General features: G+C 44.9%; 1 protein-coding gene across 1 annotated transcript in view; it reads left to right on the forward strand.

The window, feature by feature from the left end:
• The first annotated feature begins 8,097 nt into the window (after positions 1–8,097).
• AKAP6 (A-kinase anchoring protein 6) overlaps positions 8,098–17,505 on the forward strand; it is a 311,162-nt gene continuing 301,754 nt past the window's right edge. The window contains exon 1 of the mRNA XM_040332843.1: positions 8,098–8,205. The gene's annotated coding sequence lies outside the window, so the exon portion shown is untranslated. The remainder of the gene's footprint in view (positions 8,206–17,505) is intronic.

Consider the following 17,505-nt stretch of genomic DNA (forward strand, 5'->3'; position numbering starts at 1 on the left):
TCTTTTGGTGGTATTTGATCGCCTGTGCGGTTTTTATTTTTTGGGCTATAAACAAAAAAAGAGCGTAAATTTAGAAAAAAAAACACAATATTATTTACTTTTTGCCATAATAAATATCCCATTTTTTTTTAAATATATATTTTTTTCTCAGTTTAGGCCGATACGTATTCTTCTACATATTTTTGGTAAAAAAAAAAAAATCGCAATAACCTGGTTTGCGCAAAAGTTATATTGCCTACAAAATAGGGGACATAATGATTTATTTTTAATTTATTTTTATTTTACTAGGAATGGCGGCGATCTGCGTTTTTTTTTCCGGGACTGCGACATTATAGTGGACACATCGGACACTTTTGACACATTTTTGGGACCATTCACATTTATACAGTGAACAGTGCTATAAATATGCATTGATTGTTGTATAAATGTGACTGGCAGGGAAGGGGTTAACCACTAGGGGGCGGGGAAGGGGTTAAATGTGTATCCTGGGTGTGTTCTAACTGTAGGGGGAGGGGGGTGACTGGGGGAGGTGACCGATCTGTGTCCCTATGTACAAGGGACACAGATCGGTCTCCTCTCTCCCTGACAGGACGTGGAGCTCTGTGTTTATACACAGAGCTCCACGTCCCTGCTCAATTACTGGGCAATCGTGGGTGCCCGGCGGCCATCGCGGCCGCCAGGCACGCGCACTGTGTTCCCAGTGACACGACGGGTGCGCGCGCGCCCTAGAGGCTTTAAAAGACAGGACGTCATATGACGTCCTGTCGGAACAATAGAGCATTCCGTCCGCCGTCATTTGACGGCGGGCAGATGTTAAGTGGTTAAGGAAAGCTAAGGTTTGGGCTTAAATCAGTTCAACTCAAATCTGCAGGAAATTGTCACATGACAACAGTCTTCTGTCCCAATCCCTGCCCCACCGCTGCACATGAAAAAGGGACGGGGACGCTGGTGATGTAATTGACCTGTTGTTATATGACAGTTTCCTGCGGGTTTATGGGCTCTTCCTCAGTGCCTATCCATTGCAGCATACAATCCTACTACTACTTGTTCCAACTATTTGTGGGAATTACTGACTACAATGCCTTGAAAAAGTATTCATACCCATTGAAATTTTCCAAATTTTTACATGTTACAACCAAAAACGTAAATGTATTTTATTGGGATTTTATGTGATAGACCAACACAAAGTAGCACATAATTGTGAAGTCAAAGGAAAATGATAAATAGTTTTCATTTTTTTTACAAATAAATATGTGAAAAGTGTGGCGTGTATTTGTACAGCCCCCCTGAGTCAATACTGTAGAACCCCCTTTTGCTGCAATTACAGCTGCAAGTCTTTTTGGGGATGTCTCTACCAGTTTTGCACATCTAGAGAGTGACATTTTTGCCCATTCTTCTTTGCAAAATAGCTCAAGCTCTGTCAGATTGGATGGAGAGTGTCTGTGAACAGCAATTTTCAATTCTTGCCACAGATTCTCAATTGGATTTAGGTCTGGACTTTGACTGGGCCATTCTAACACATGCATGTGCTTTGATCTAAACCATTTCATTGTAGTTCTGGCTGTATGTTTACGGTCGTTGTTCTGCTGGAAGGTGAACCTTCCGCCCCAGTCTCAAGTCTTTTGCACACTCTTATGCCGCGTACACACGTTTAGACTTTTGCCCGGCCAAATCACATTGGAATTCCGACGTAAAATTGAGCATGTTCTATATCTAAATTCGGATTGGATTCATCGGAATATCCGATGAAAAAACTCTGATGGGGCTTCACACGATCGGAATATCCGATCGTGTGTACAAGGCATTACTGGTTTTCTTCTATGATTGTCCTGTATTTGGCACCATCCATCTTCCCATCAACTCTGACCAGCTTCCCTGTCCCTGCTGAAGCAAAGCATCCCACAACATGATGCTGCCACCACCATGTTTCACGGTGGGGATAATGTGTTCATGGTGATGTGCAGTGTTAGTTTTCTGCCACACATAGCCTTTTGCTTTTAGGCCAAAAAGTTCAATTTTGGTCTCATCTGACCAGAGCACCTTCTTCCACGTGTTTTCTGTGTTCCCCACATGGCTTCTCACAAACTGCAAATAGGACTTCTTATGACTTTCTTTCAACAATCTAAAATAAAAAGATGGGAATGGTGCGCTTATTCAATAATGTGCCATAAAGTAACATACTCAAAGAATGAATATGATGAGTATCCAAACATACAAATAAATAAATCTGAATAAAAGTCCAACTAAAGCCCAATGGTAGGAGTCAGTTCATATAAAGGTAAAAATCTCACAGGGATAATTTGATAGAAGAAAAAACAGACAAAACATCTATCCGAACATCGGCTGTTCAATTTATGAATTGGCCGCTCACCTCCAACAATGACCCAAGGGTCAAACAAGGCTCATCAGATAGTCAGATAAGGAATCCTAATGATGGATCTGTAAAGGCATCCAGGTCCAAGGCCAAGATGAAGAACTACGTCCAAAACTAAATGGCACTCAAAGGAAACAAAGAACAGCCATAGCGTATTATTGCCAAATGAAAAGTAAATTTATTTAGTAAAAGAAACTACTTACATCAAGTAAGGGTAAAAACCGCAGTAAAAAGCAATGGGAGCAGTGACACATTCGCCTCCTCACCGTACTTCCGTAAAAAAAAACACCGGAACTGACGTCAGAAGGCTCCCCGCGGCGTGTTGCGTCACTGGTTACGTGACTTCCTGAGGACATGCTCAAGGACCCGGTGTGTTTTGTCTGGGTGGGGGGAGGTTGTATGGTGTATGTCAATGAAAGGATTTCTATAGATATTTTGTGTAATCTGTCTTTTTATGTTGTATGTTGGAATTTGTCTCAATAAAGAAAAAGTGATTATTAAAAAAAATTCTCTCCTTGCCCAGCCCGTGAGTTTAGGTGGACGGCCATGTCTTGGTAGGTTTGCAGTTGTGCCATACTCTTTCCATTTTCGGATTATGGATTGAACAGTGCTCTGTGAGATGTTCAAAGCTTGGGATATTTTTTTATAACCTAACCCTGCTTTAAACTTCTCCACAACTTAATCTGACCTGTCATGGCATGAACATAATGGCCCAGATTCAAGAAGCTATTGCGCCCGCGCAACCATAGGTTGCGCGGCGCAATAGCTGTTTTGCTCCCACGTAGCGAATGCCCCTGATTCAGGAACATCGCTACGCGGACTGCAGACTAGGATATGACAGACATAAGCCTCCTTATGCCTTCATATCTCAGGCTGCATTCTTGCGTTGGCCGCTAGGGGGCGCGGCCATTGTGATCGGCGTATAGTATGCAAATTGCATACTACCACCGATTCACAAAAGTTGCGCGGGCCCTGCGCACGCAAGGTACGGAGTTTCCGTACGGCGACTTTAGCGCAAGGTTGCTCCTGCTGTAGCAGGGGCAGCCAATGCTAAAGTATAGCCGCCCTTCCCGCTCGTGAAATTTAAATTTCACGTCGTTTACGTAAGTGAATCGTGAATGGCGCTGGACGCCATTCACGTTCACTTAGAAGCAAATGACGTCCTTGCGACGTCATTTGCCGCAATGCACGTCGGGAAAGTTTCCCGACGGAGCATGCGCTGTTCGCTCGGCGTGGGAGCGCGCCTAATTTAAATGATTCCCGCCCCCGGCGGGATCATTTACATTAGGCGCCCTTACCCCGGGCTATTTAGCATATCGCCCGCGCAATTTACGGAGCTACTGCTCCGTGAATCGCGGGCAAATCGAAATATTTGCGTGGGCGCAGAGCAAACATCGTTGCCCTTTGCCCACGCAAATATTGTGTGGATCTACCTGAATCTGGCCCACTGGATACAGTGATACATATATGTCAGCTTGGCAGCACATGAAAAGTAATGAATAATTATTGATAAAATGGTATAAGTACATATATGTACACATGTCACAGAAACAGCATTTGTCAATAAGGAGAATTATATAAATATTGTACATGATTCATTGTAGATATAGTACAAAATATTTCCCATTAACAGTCTTTGGAACACCATATGCAACAGAGCTGCTGTAAAGACAAAGGAAGCTACACATACACATTACTAATTACATAGTACTCAATACATTTTCAATGTATAAAAGGTACATATGGACCAGTGAATAGGTAATGAGCCAGACTTGATTGAGCACCGCATGGAAACTCGACGTGTTTCATGGCTATATGCCATTCATCAGGAGTTGGGTACAGAGATAAACTGTAAATACAAATGAGTATGTAGTATTAGTTAATATATTCTACCCCTAAGGGGAGAAAAGATCTCACGGGGAGAAAGGGGTCTATACTCACAGGTTGGCTAAAGCACTGTACTTGGCTAGCATTGAGGAAGATGGAACCCCAAACTGATTGTTTCAGAGCTGAGGCAAGGAACCCTGCCCCCAGCCGAGAAAGCATGCACATTGCATGCCCAATCACCACAACACATTCCACATGTGTGGGGATGATTACAAATATAGTGTTCTGAATTTTTTTTTATAAAATATGTGAAGAAATATGTAAAAAAAGTGTGAAAATTTGAAAAGTGAAAAAACGATTAATGATTGAGATGATTTTTTTTTTATAAAATATGTGAAGAAATATGTAAAAAAAGTGAAAAAAGTGTGAAAATTTGAAAAGTGAAAAAACGATTAATGATTGGGATGAATTTTTTTTTTAATAAGTGCTGTTGTGTGTCTATCTATCTATCTATCTATCTATCTATCTATCTATCTATCTATCTATCTATCTATCTATCTATCTATCTATCTATCTATCTATCGATCGTATAAATGGGTGTGTTGCATGTGTCAAAAAAAGGGGGCTTGAAAAAGAATATGGGCCAGATTCACAAAAGAATTACGCCAGTGTATCTATTGATACGCCGCGTAATTTTAAATTTCCCGCATCGTATCTTTGTTTTGTATCTACAAAACAAGATACGACTGCATCTGGGATCGATCCGACAGGCGTACGTCTTAGTACGCCGTCGGATCGTAGATGCATTTTTGTCGCCGGCTGCTAGGTGGCGTTTCCGTCGAAGTCCGCGTTGAGTATGCAAATTAGCTAGTTACGGCGATCCACGAACGTACGTCCGGCCGGCGCATTTTTTTACGTCGATTGCATTCGGGTTTTTCCGGCGTATAGTTACCCCTGCTATTATGAGGCGTACTCAATGTTAAGTATGGTCGTCGTTCCCGCGTAGAATTTTGAATTTTTTACGTCGTTCGAGTAAGTCGTTCGCGAATACGGCTGTACGTCATTTACGTTCACGTCAAATCCAATACGTCCTTGCGACGTAATTTGGAGCAATGCACACTGGGATATTTTACGGACGGCGTTAAAAAAAACGTAAAAAACGCGGGGTCAAGTCAAATTTAAATAAAACACGCCCCCAACATCCCCATTTGAATAACGTGGCCTTACGCCGCAACACATACGTTACGCCGCCGTAAATAAGGGCGCAAGTTCTTTCTGAATACAGAACTTGCGCCCAAAGTTACAGCGGCGTAACGTATCGGGGATACGTTACGCCAGCAGAAAGATCCGCTGATCTTTCTGAATCTGGCCCTATGTGTGCATAACGTACGTGTGTGAATCCAGTGAATGGGCTGTGTGTGCGACCTCCCTGGTGTAAAACGCATAGTGAAATAGTAAGGCAATCAAGCTCACCTGCCTATGTAATCCGGGTGTGGGGCGGGTCCCCGGCCAACGTCATGCACAACGTCAAATGAGAATAAGCATTGACAGTGAGATCTACCACCGACACAAGCGCCAAAGTGGAGCCATGCCAACCCCATCTCTGGCATGAGATAGACTGAGAACGTCCCTGCATTGCGGCGTCAAAAGCCTCCACGAACAAGTCGTAGCATAACGCTGATGCGTAGGAGGGCCCCCCACCAAAATCTCAAGAGAGACACAAAAAAGAAGCACTGCTACGCATCACAGCTTTGAAATCAAGACAAGGAGCGGGCGCCCCCCATCCCCAACCCAGCCCAGCCTCAGTGTGGATAGTGTCATATAGAACAACAGAGGCCCAGTAGGAAAATATTTTTGTATGTAGGTAAATTGTAATTAGGAAAAAATGGGCGCAGTATCAGATGGTATAAAGGCGTTGGCACGTCACTACATAGAAACGGGTGTCTTCCACCCAAAATCAGTGAAGGAAAAGTGATATGACCTACCATGCCCCATAGTGGCAGACCCTTTATCCCTATTATATATACTTAAAACAGGAAAGGAAATTAGTTGGACTTGTAATAAGGAACGTCACTGTTACAGATATTGCATATGTCATTATTATATTCAGTGAAACCTCGGATTGCGAGTAACGCGGTTAACGAGCGTTTCACAATATGAGCATTTAAAAAAAAAATATTTAAATAAATTTTAAGTGTTACGTAACTCGCAAAACGAGAAGGATTCAAGCCACAGTGGTTTGTAATACCGCGTTTGGCCAGAGGTACGGGGGCACCGGAGCCGAGCCGAGTGAAGTTGTTAGAAAATACTCGGAAATACTCAGTTCCTGAGCCTTTGCAAGGTTTTCCGAGTTCAGCCGAGCTGTCCCCAAGCCTTTCTATGGCTCTCTGACACCCCCTCCACCTCTGGCCACACGCGGTATTGCATGCCATAGAAGTCAATGCTGAACTAATTATTTTCATTTCCTTTGACTTCTATGGGGAAACTCGCTTTGGTATGCGAGTGCTTTGGATTACGAGCATTCTCCTGGAACGGATTATGCTCGTAATCCAAGGTTCCACTGTAAATGTTTTATTACTCACGTGCAAATACACCACCATACTTGTAGTACAATGCCAAATGTACCGCCAGATCTCATAGACAATAGTGTCCCATATAATGGATTAGCCCCCAGCAGTGTGAGTGTGCTAAACACCGTCCTTCCCAGCAGGACCGCCATCAGAAATTATGGGGCCCCCTGGAGCAGAGAACCGGGGGGGGGGGGGGGCGCTACCGCCTGAAATTGAGAAGCGGGGGGGGGGGGGCGCCAGCCCTTTACAAAATAAAAGAAATAAAGAAAAATATATAAAAAGCTAATTATTAAAAAAAGGGGGGGGTAGCCATCCGGGGGCCCTGGGGACCTCTGAGCCCTTTAATAAAAAAAATATGTATATATTACATATATATTTACTCTTTTATATATTTTTTTTATTTCCTTTTTTTATTTATATATATATATATATATATATATATATATATGTGTGTATATATATATATATATGTGTATATATATATATATATATATATATATATATATATATATAAAAAAATAAATACAAATAAAAAAAGGAAATAATAAAATTATAAATAAATAAAAATATTTTTTTTTATATAAAAAAAGGGGGGGGGGTTGTCATCCAGGACCCTGGGGACCTCTGGGCCCTTTAAAAATATATATATATATTAAAAAAAAAAATCGGACCCCTTACAAAAAAAAAATAATAATACATTTTTTTTTAAACATTAAAAAAAAAAGAAAAAAAAAGGGAGGTTGCAATCCAGGCCCCTGGGGACCTTCGGGCCGCTTACAGGTGTACTGCCTGTACCCCCCTGATGGCGGCCCTGCTTCCCAGGCTAGGGTGACCCCATTTACTGCACAAACGTTCCCTATACTGTTATATAAAATCAGGTGCCACCAGCCTTACATAATAAAAAAGGTGTCATATAGTATCTCTTTATAGCCAAACAAATATTTCATTGTCTGAATGTAGAACATATGCAGTAGTCAGTTATAAAGATCTTTATTTTATATTAAAAAATAAATAAAAAATAAACTACGAAGGGAATCTGGTTTATGTGACAGCAGCATGCAATATAACATACAGCTCTACTCTAATACATATCGGCCCTGCCCTGACAGCTGTTCTATGGCATACTCATGACGTAGTACTACTACACCTGTGATGATGTATTACAGCTAGGCTACAGATTACAATGCCATTTATTGACAGTTAAATCCCCTCCCTCTCTGATAAAGGGTTAATCCTCTGTCCCAAGGTACATCCCATCATTTCAGTAATAACCATCCTCCCACCCTCCCTCCATCACATCCCCGGTTACTACGGCAACTGCAACCCTAATGAGCAGCATCATCTGAGTTGATGTCACAGCATCATCCAGCAGGTCACAGTACCAACCGTTCTCCGCCCAGAGCCTCAGACGCAGCGTGCGCAGTCCAAGAGAAGGTGAGTGTTCCCCTAGACTCTCGCTTGGCCTTTTCTGAGGATGCTGCTGAGGACAGCGAACACTTGGAGTGTGTAATGGAGCTCGGAGACAAGTGGTACCCACCCTTATAGCCTGGGGAGGAGAGGAGGGGAGGGATGGTGCAGAAACATAAGGCCATGCTATGCAGGCTCCTAGACAAAGGCCTCAGTGACAAAAAAATAATAGACACATTTAGATACAAACAACATATACATTGCATGCACAGGCTTGGTTAATATATAGCTTTAGTGTATCAATGTGTGTATTGAAAGACACAATCGTTACGATCGACTGCAATGTTAGACTTATTTACAGCAGCATAAAAACAAATAATAGTACAGACATGATTGTAAACACCATTGGTCTTATGTGTTTATGTTATACCACATTACTTTCAAATATTACAAAAAATATATATTTTTCCATATACATAATAGAGGATATACATTGTCATGTAGCAGCCTGGCTTTTGTGATCATTATGCCTATTGATTTATAAAGCATTCTCGTAGAATCAATCCATATTTCCTGTATTGTGTATTGTCTGCTGTATTAGTGACGCTGTTGTTTTTATTCTGTTCTATGATACAGTAATGCTGCACTTGCTGATTGATCGTTTCAGGCCTGGCAATGCAGGCTGGTGAAGCTGGTAGGGAATTGTGGTCCTGGTAGTCCGCTCGTCTTCAGGGCGTTCCCTCATGTTTGACAGAACAGGCTTATTTTTGCTTTACACCGACTATTGATGTTTTCGTGCTGCACCCTCCCCACACCGTGCCAGAGGATGGAAACCTTTCCTTCAAGAGATGAATAGGAAGAATAGGATCCATCCCCAGGGGTCTCCCTTCTCTAGTTTCCAGATGTGTTCTACATTTCCACAGCTTAGTAACCCTTAGTAGCCCCTCTGATACTAAAACGTGAACTTATGTCTAATAGAGGCCTACTAGTGTCTCGTCATTTCATGTTGGTGAACTACAAATCCCAACCTATCGTCTCTAATAGAGGCCTACTAGTGTCTCGTCATTTCATGTTGGTGAACTACAAATCCCAACCTATCATCTCTAATAGAGGCCTACTAGTGTCTCGTCATTTCATGTTGGTGAACTACAAATCCCAGCCTATCATCCTAGGTACCGCTGAGGTATTCTATATCGCCTGCTACAACATTCTTTATGATAAAGCCTTGTGGCCCCCTCGAGCAGGAAGGGTTATTCTGGACCTCCCACCTACATAGTTTAGATTACCCCTCCTGACTGGAGAGGCGGCAGGATATAGTTTAGTGACCTTGGGGACATTAATTGCTGCCAGACTTTGTGTTCTGCTCCAGGCCAGAAACATACACGTTGTTTATTTATAAGTGTGCGCATATTTCGGGGGCCTGCTGCAGGCGGAAGTGAGGGGCCACTTGATTGGATGAAACACCAATGCTGACAAGTTCAGGTTTTGTTTTAGTATTTGGAGGCACCGCATTAGGCATCTTAGAACGATCACATTTTTTCTGCTAATAACTTACTAACATTGCTACTGATAACATGATGTTGGTACAGTAAATGATATAGTTATATAGTTGTAAAAAATGAATGAGAATGTATTCAAATTTTCATGCAGTAATATTTCTTTATAAAATGTATGTTTTGCTTATTTAATGTCATTATTAACGCAACTGTTATGCCAAATTACCATATGTGCTGTCAGCATAAAGATATATAGTCAGACATCCCAAGCTGCAAAAACTCATTTTGCAGGGCATGGGGCACACAACGGGACACTGGGCACACACCAGGGCACACCGCAGGGCATGGGGCACACAGTGGGACACTGGGCACACAGCGGGGCATGGAGCACACTGCAGGGTATGAGGCCTGCAGGAGGGCACACAGCAGGGCACATCATGTGGCACACATCAGGACATAGGGCACACAGCAGGGCACATATGAATTACACAGGTTCTAAGGCAGATAAGGCACCAAGTGAGTTTAACTATCACCTTAATCAGCCACAGAACCTGTGTAATCAATATGTGTTCGGGTTTAAAGGGATGAGGTGGCAACCCTAGGCACTGGACACACATAAGGATATGGGGAAAACAGTAGGACACACATCAGGGCACACCATGGGGCACACAACAGAGCACACAGCAGCATGGGGCACACATCAGGGCACAGGGCACATCACGGGGCATACACCAGGTCACAGGGCACACAGCAAGACATGAGACACACAGCAGGGCATACAGCGGGGCATGGGGCACACAGCCCGACACTGGGCACACAGCGGGACACTGGGCACACAGCATTTTGTATCTTGAAGTTAAAACAGTTCTTTAGTCTAAAAATTTACATTTTTAAATCAGCAGATGCAAATACTGTAGTTGCTGACTTTTAATAATAGGACACTTACCTGAATGGTCCCGCAGATTTCTACGACCTGTGGCGTGTTCTAAGAGGCTGCGAGGAAGGCCAAACTTCAGCGGAAGAGGGAAAAAATTATTTGACTCCCTGATGATTTTGTAAGTTTGCCCACTGACAAAGAAACGCTCAATCTATAATTTTACTGGTAGGTTTATTTTAGAGATGGGAGACAAAAAAACAACAACAAAAAAATCCATAAAAATGCATTTCAAAAAAGTTATATATTGATTTGCATTTTAATGGGTGAAATAAGTATTTGACCCCTTTGCAAAATATGACTTAGTACTTGGTGGCAAAACCCTTGGTGGCAATCACAGAGGTCAGACGTTTCTTGTAGTTGGCTACCAGGTTTGCACATCTCAGGAGGGATTTTGTCCCACTCCTCCTTGCAGATCCTCTCCAAGTCATTAAGGTTTCGAACCTTCAGGTTCCTCCACATATTTTCTATGGGATTAAGGTCTGGAGACTGGCTATGTCACTCCAGGACCTTAATGTGCTTCTTCTTGAGCCACTCCTTTGTTGCCTTGGCTGTGTATTTTGGGTCATTGTCATGCTGGAATACCCATCCATGACCCATTTTCAATGCCCTGGCTGAGGGAAGGAGGTCATCACCCAAGATTTGACGGTTCATGGCCCCGTCTATTGTCCCTTTGATGTGATGAAGTTGTCCTGTCCCCTTAGCAGAAAAACACCCCCAAAGCATATTGTTTGCACCCATAGGTGTGCGCAGCCTATTGCATTAGGGTGTGCACCCTAAAGCTCAAACACATGTGTGTGTATGTGTCTACATATATATGACCTGGCACACTGACCTCCCTGCCGACACAGTGAAAGAGAAGAGCATAAACACTTCTCTTATGGTAGAGCAGGTAAGGGGTAGATCTTTTACATGTAACTTCTGCTACACAGAGCGATATTACTAATGCACATGGGGTGATTAGGGTGTGCCTGGGCACACCCAGCACACAATGTGCGCACGCCTATGTTTGCACCTCATGTTTTGCATCTCATTCAGATGTTCATTAGCAAACTTCAGACGGACCTGTACATGTGCTTTCTTGAGCAGGGGGACATTGCAGGTGCTGCAGGATTTCAGTCCTTCACCGCGTAGTGTGTCACCAATTGTTTTCTTGGTGACTTTGGTCCCAGGTGCCTTGAGATCATTGACAAGATTCTCCCGCATAATTCTGGGCTGATTCCTCACCGTTCTCATGATCATTAAAACTCCACAAAGTTTGATCTTGCATGGAGCCCCATTGACAGTTATTTTGTGTTTCTTCCATTTGTGAATAATCGCACCAACTGTTGTCACCCTCTCACCAAGCTGCTTGGCGATGGTCTTGTAGCCCATTTCAGCCTTGTGTAGGTCTACAATCTTGTCACTGACATCCTTTGACAGCTCTTTGGTCTAAGGCCAGGTTCACACTGGTGCGACACGACACTAGTACTACTCTGGACCTGACTTTGCCCTGCGACTTGAAGCCGATATATGTCCGACTTTCAATGAACTGGGATTCGACCTGGATCCCTGCCAGTAACAGGCACTGTGTTTGATATGAATCTTGAGGGGGAACTCCACGCCAAATTTTACCTAAAAAACCGGCATGGGTTCCCCCTCCAAGAGCATACCAGGCCCATGGGTCTGGTGCGGATTTAAAGGGAAATCCCTACGCCGGAAAAACGACGTGGGGGTCCCCCCAAAATCCATACCAGACCCGTATCCGAGCAGCAGCCCGGCCGGTCAGGAAAGGGGTGGGGACGAGCGAGCGCCCCCCCCTGCTTAACTGTGCCAGGCCGCATGCCCTCAACATGGGGAGGTAGGTGCTCTGGGGCAGGGGGCGCCCTGTGGCCCCCCCACCCCAAAGCACCCTGTCCGCATGTTGATGAGGACAGGGCCTCTTCCCCGACAACCCTGCGGGGTCTGCGCGCGGGGGGGGTTATCGAAATCTGGGAGCCCCCTTTAACAAGGGGGCCCCCAGATACAGGCCTCCCACCCTAGGTGAATGAGTATGGGGTACATCGTACCCCTACCCATTCATCTGGAGGAAAAGTGTCAAAAAAATAAACACACTACACAGGTTTTTAAAATCATTTATTAGTCAGCTCCAGGGGTCTTCTTCTGACTTCTCCGCTCTTCGGGGGTCTTCTTCTGACTTCAGGGGTCTTCTTCTGACTTCTCCGCTCTCCGGGGGTCTTCTTTCATCCGGTGCCTTCTGCCGGGCTGCGCCGCCGCTATCTTCTTTGTAGCTCTTTTACTAGCGGCGGCGGCCAGCCCGGTCTTCCTTGTCGCCTTCTTCCTCGTAGCCTTCTTCTTCTCTCTTCTTATCTTCCGATGTTGACTCGACGCTCCCTCCCGCTCTAATGCCAGGTGCGCGGCTCGCACTGATTTATATAGGCCTCTTATGACGTGACAGTCCCAGCATGCTCCGGGTGGTGACTTCAGCTGACTAATACATGATTTTAAAAACCTGTGTAGTGTGTTTATTTTCTTGACACCTTTCCTCCAGGTGAATGGGTAGGGGTACGATGTACCCCATACTCATTCACCTAGGCCTGGCATTACAGCGGGAGGGAGCGCCGAGTCAACATCGGAAGAAAATAAGAGGGATGAAGAAGGAGGAGGCGAGGAGGAAGAAGGCGACAAGTAAGACCGGGCTGGCCGCCGCCGCTAGTAAAAGAGCTACAAAGAAGATAGCGGCAGCGCAGCCCGGCAGAAGACACCGGAGAGCAGGAGAAGGCGCCCCCCTGCCCCAGAACATCTACCTCCCCATGTTGAGGGCATGCGGCCTGGCACGGTTAAGGAGGGGGGCGCTCGCTCGTCCCCACCCCCTTTCCTGACCGGCCGGGCTGCTGCTCGGATACGGGTCTGGTATGGACTTTTAACCACTTGACCACTGGGCACTTAAACCCCCTTCCTAACCAGACCAATTTTCAGCTTTCGGTGCTCTCACAATTTGAATGACAATTACTCAGTCATACAACATTGTGCCCATCTGAAATTCTTGTCCTTTTTTTCCCACAAATAGAGCTTTCTTTTGGTGGTATTTGATCACCTCTGGGTTTTTTATTTTTTGCGCTATAAAAGAAAAAACACTGAAAATTCTGTAAAAAAAAAAAAAAAATCTTGTTTCTGTCATATTAGCAGGTATTGCGGAGTATTGGGGGTATTGCAGAGTATTGTGGGTATTGCAGAGTATGGGGGGTATTGCAGAGTATGGGGGGTATTGCAGAGTATGGGTGGTATTGCAGAGTATGGGGGTATTGCAGAGTATGGGGGGTATTGCAGAGTATGGGGGGTATTGCAGAGTATGGGGGGGTATTGCAGAGTATTGGTGTTATTGCAGAGTATTGCGCAGGGATGGATGGCTGGATCTGTGACTGCAGTTGTCACAGATCCAGCCCACAGCAGCTGCTGCTGCTTCCGTTCTCCCCCCTCTCCTCTCACACTGTACCGATCGGTACAGAGAGGAGAGGGAGGAACCAGCGTCATCACATGACGCCAGTTTGTTTACAAGTGATCGCTCCGTCATTTGACGGAGCGATCACGTGGTAAACGGCCGCTATCAGCGGCAATTTACCGCGATCTGTGATGCGCCGGGTCTTCTAGACCCGGCGCTCACGGATGATTCCGGGAGCGCGCCCCAGGTGGCGCGCGAGAGGAAGATTCTGGAAGGACGTCCCAGGGACGTCCTCCCAGAACAACTCGACCGCGCTGTAGACGTCTTTTGTCTATGGCGCGGTGGCAAAGAGGTTAATCTTATTTATTCATGTCTCACTTTTTTATGTATTTATTATCGCTTTTACTTTACAGATCTTGAGAATGATATGGCCCAAATTAGGTGTACTGTACTGATCAGGTCATATTTATTCTTTTAGGTGCAACATCCCTAGAACCTGTCACCGACACTGTGACACTTTTTAGTATCTTAGGTGCTTGAAATGTTCTCCATCAGCGGATCCTGTCCTAGACACTGTAACACACTGTAAGGCAAGGGTGCCCAACCTTTTGAAGAGCGAGGGCCATTTAACCGACTTGGTAACTGGTCATGGGCCACAATGAGTGGAGCGGGCGGATGACATGCATACTGCAGAGCAGACACAGACGCTGCCCACTCTACTCTATGGGCCCTCTGATCTGATCTGCCCAGATGGAAGGGGACTGATCTCCTTCTATTTTTTTTTTTTTTTTTAGCAGACCGAATTGGAGGTAGGCGGGTGTAAATGGACACAAGTCTGTTTGCATCTGCTGCTCCATAGAGGTGAATGGAGGGTCCGATTGAGTCAGACTGACTCTGTAAAAAGGGGCCTAAGGCTGCTTTCACACTGATGCGCTGCAGTTTACCCACGCTGTGGGTGCAGCGCAGTGCACCTGTGGCTTTCCTGTACTTTACCATAGACCTCTATTATATCCTGCAGATGTGGTGCACTTTCAGAAAGCGAACCAAACCCACAGGTAATTACAGAAGTCTATGGCTCAGTGCAGGTAACTTACAGGTACACTGCGCTGCACCTGCGGATCAGTTGAAAGCAACCCAGTAACCAATGCAGAAGATATGTCAATACATACACTATGATTTTAGTAATGAACTGACCTATAATAACCATCTTCCATTCAGGTATTGCTGGCTGTTGCTGTCCAAGGCAGAGCACATTTGGTATCACTCCGCCTGTGACATGAGCCGGCGCTATACAGGAAGCATCGGCTTATGTGGCACTGCTCTGCAGCCACTTGCATCCTCTACTGCTTGCTTCATTCAAAACACTTGATGCTCTGGGATAGAAGGTCGGGAACTCAAGATCTGCGATTGCCAACCCACCATCACAGAGCAGGAAGTCGCAGGCCACATCTGAGGGCTCCGCGGGCCACTGGTTGGGCACCCCTGCTGTAAGGGCACATTCCGAAGGGGCGATCACATGTGTGCCCTATACAGGGTCATGTTTTGCCAGCATGGGGATTTACAGGTGTTGAGTGCATCGAAGTGTCGGCATTCAATTGTTGTCTGTACCTGATCAGTACAGTACACCTAATTTGGGCCATATCATTCTCAAGATCTGTAAAGTAAAAGAGATAATAAATACATAAAAAAGTAGGTGGCATAGAATACCTTGCACAGTCCTCATGGCGTCACGCATTGATGGGGGCCTTGCGTTTCCAAATCTTTTAAAGTACTACCAAGTGGCCCAGCTCTGCGCAGTTGCCTCATGGTGTACACAGTGTGCCTACAACAGATGGATGAAAATTGGAAAACTCTGTCCATCCTAATAATCGTTTTTGGAATGCGAATGTGGAGGTAGTTCCTAGTCAGTTCATGGGAGCGATGACTCAGCTCAGAACTACTCGGCGTGTATTGTGTTGCCAGCATGCCCTTGCCTCCTAGGCATCATTGATGACTGCTTTCTTATATAATCCTAGAGTGCCTGATAGCCTGACGTTCCTGATGTCTTCTCCTTGGGCAACACAGAACTTATTTCAATATGGCCACCTGGTTGATCCCAGGACCCGTAAACCTTTACCATTTGATACGCTTCAGATTTGACCTACCCCACCCGGAGTTTTATGGGTGCTTGCAGATCTGCCATTATGCTCAGACCATCACCTCTACTTCACAATTCTCATTCTGCCCCCTGACTCCCTTTGAGAGGAGAATTTTGGAAGGCTCCTCGCAGAAGGGTTTGATTTCAGATATTTATCGAATACTGAACACCTACCCCATGCAAGATCGGGGTAAACATTCTTACATGCTCTAATAAGAGAAGGTCTTGGGTGAGATTTCCTTGGAAGCGTAGCAGGTGGTCTGGTCTCAGGCAGCCAAGAGTTCTCTCTGTACTCTTTAAAAAAAATACTTGACTAGGGCAGCCGGATAACTTACTGCACCAACCAACACAAATACCTATACCCCTTAATTCTCTATAAATGACCACACTGACACCTGCTGGATTAAAATGGCCTGTTCGGCCTTTATTTAACAAAATAACCAAAATACTTGTATATATATATAAAAATATATATATATATATCCCAATCCCAAATATATAGAACAACAACATTTTAATAAACATTTTACCATTCCTTGGTTGTCAGCCCCCTGACAACCCACTGATCACTCTTTTTGGGCCTGTGGTACCCTCGTAGCTACCAACATGTCCCCAGTCGCAACCACCGCCTCGAGGACCCTAGCTGACCACAGACCCACCCACTTCTCCCTGGTGGTCCAGACTGACACCAGACCACCGAGGGGGACTCAATCCCTGAAACGTGCCCCTACCGTTGTACCCAACCATCCTTCTCTTTAGAAAAACGTCAGGGCACACACCGCTACACCCTAACCAACCACCCCCAATTACCTCCTGAAAATAGGGCGGGAGGGCGGGACTTTCCTCTCCGGCTTCCTCTCACCGACTGCTGCTGTCCCCTCCTCCTCTCTCCACACAAAATCAGCCAACTCCTCCCCTTTGCTGTATCCTCCAATCCCTACGATTCCTACTCTACTGACCACCCCCACTCCTTTAACCTCTTCCCCCACTGCCAGTTCCCTACACCCTGTCATGCTGTACTCCACCTACGCTTCACTACGGCTCCATACTTGTCTTGACTAGGGCAGCCGGATAACTTACTGCACCAACCAACACAAATACCTATACCCCTTAATTCTCTATAAATGACCACACTGACACCTGCTGGATTAAAATGGCCTGTTCGGCCTTTATTTAACAAAATAACCAAAATACTTGTATATATATATAAAAATATATATATATATATCCCAATCCCAAATATATAGAACAACAACATTTTAATAAACATTTTACCATTCCTTGGTTGTCAGCCCCCTGACAACCCACTGATCACTCTTTTTGGGCCTGTGGTACCCTC

The sequence above is a fragment of the Rana temporaria genome, chromosome 13, assembly GCF_905171775.1.
Source record: "Rana temporaria chromosome 13, aRanTem1.1, whole genome shotgun sequence".
Lineage (NCBI taxonomy): Eukaryota > Metazoa > Chordata > Amphibia > Anura > Ranidae > Rana > Rana temporaria.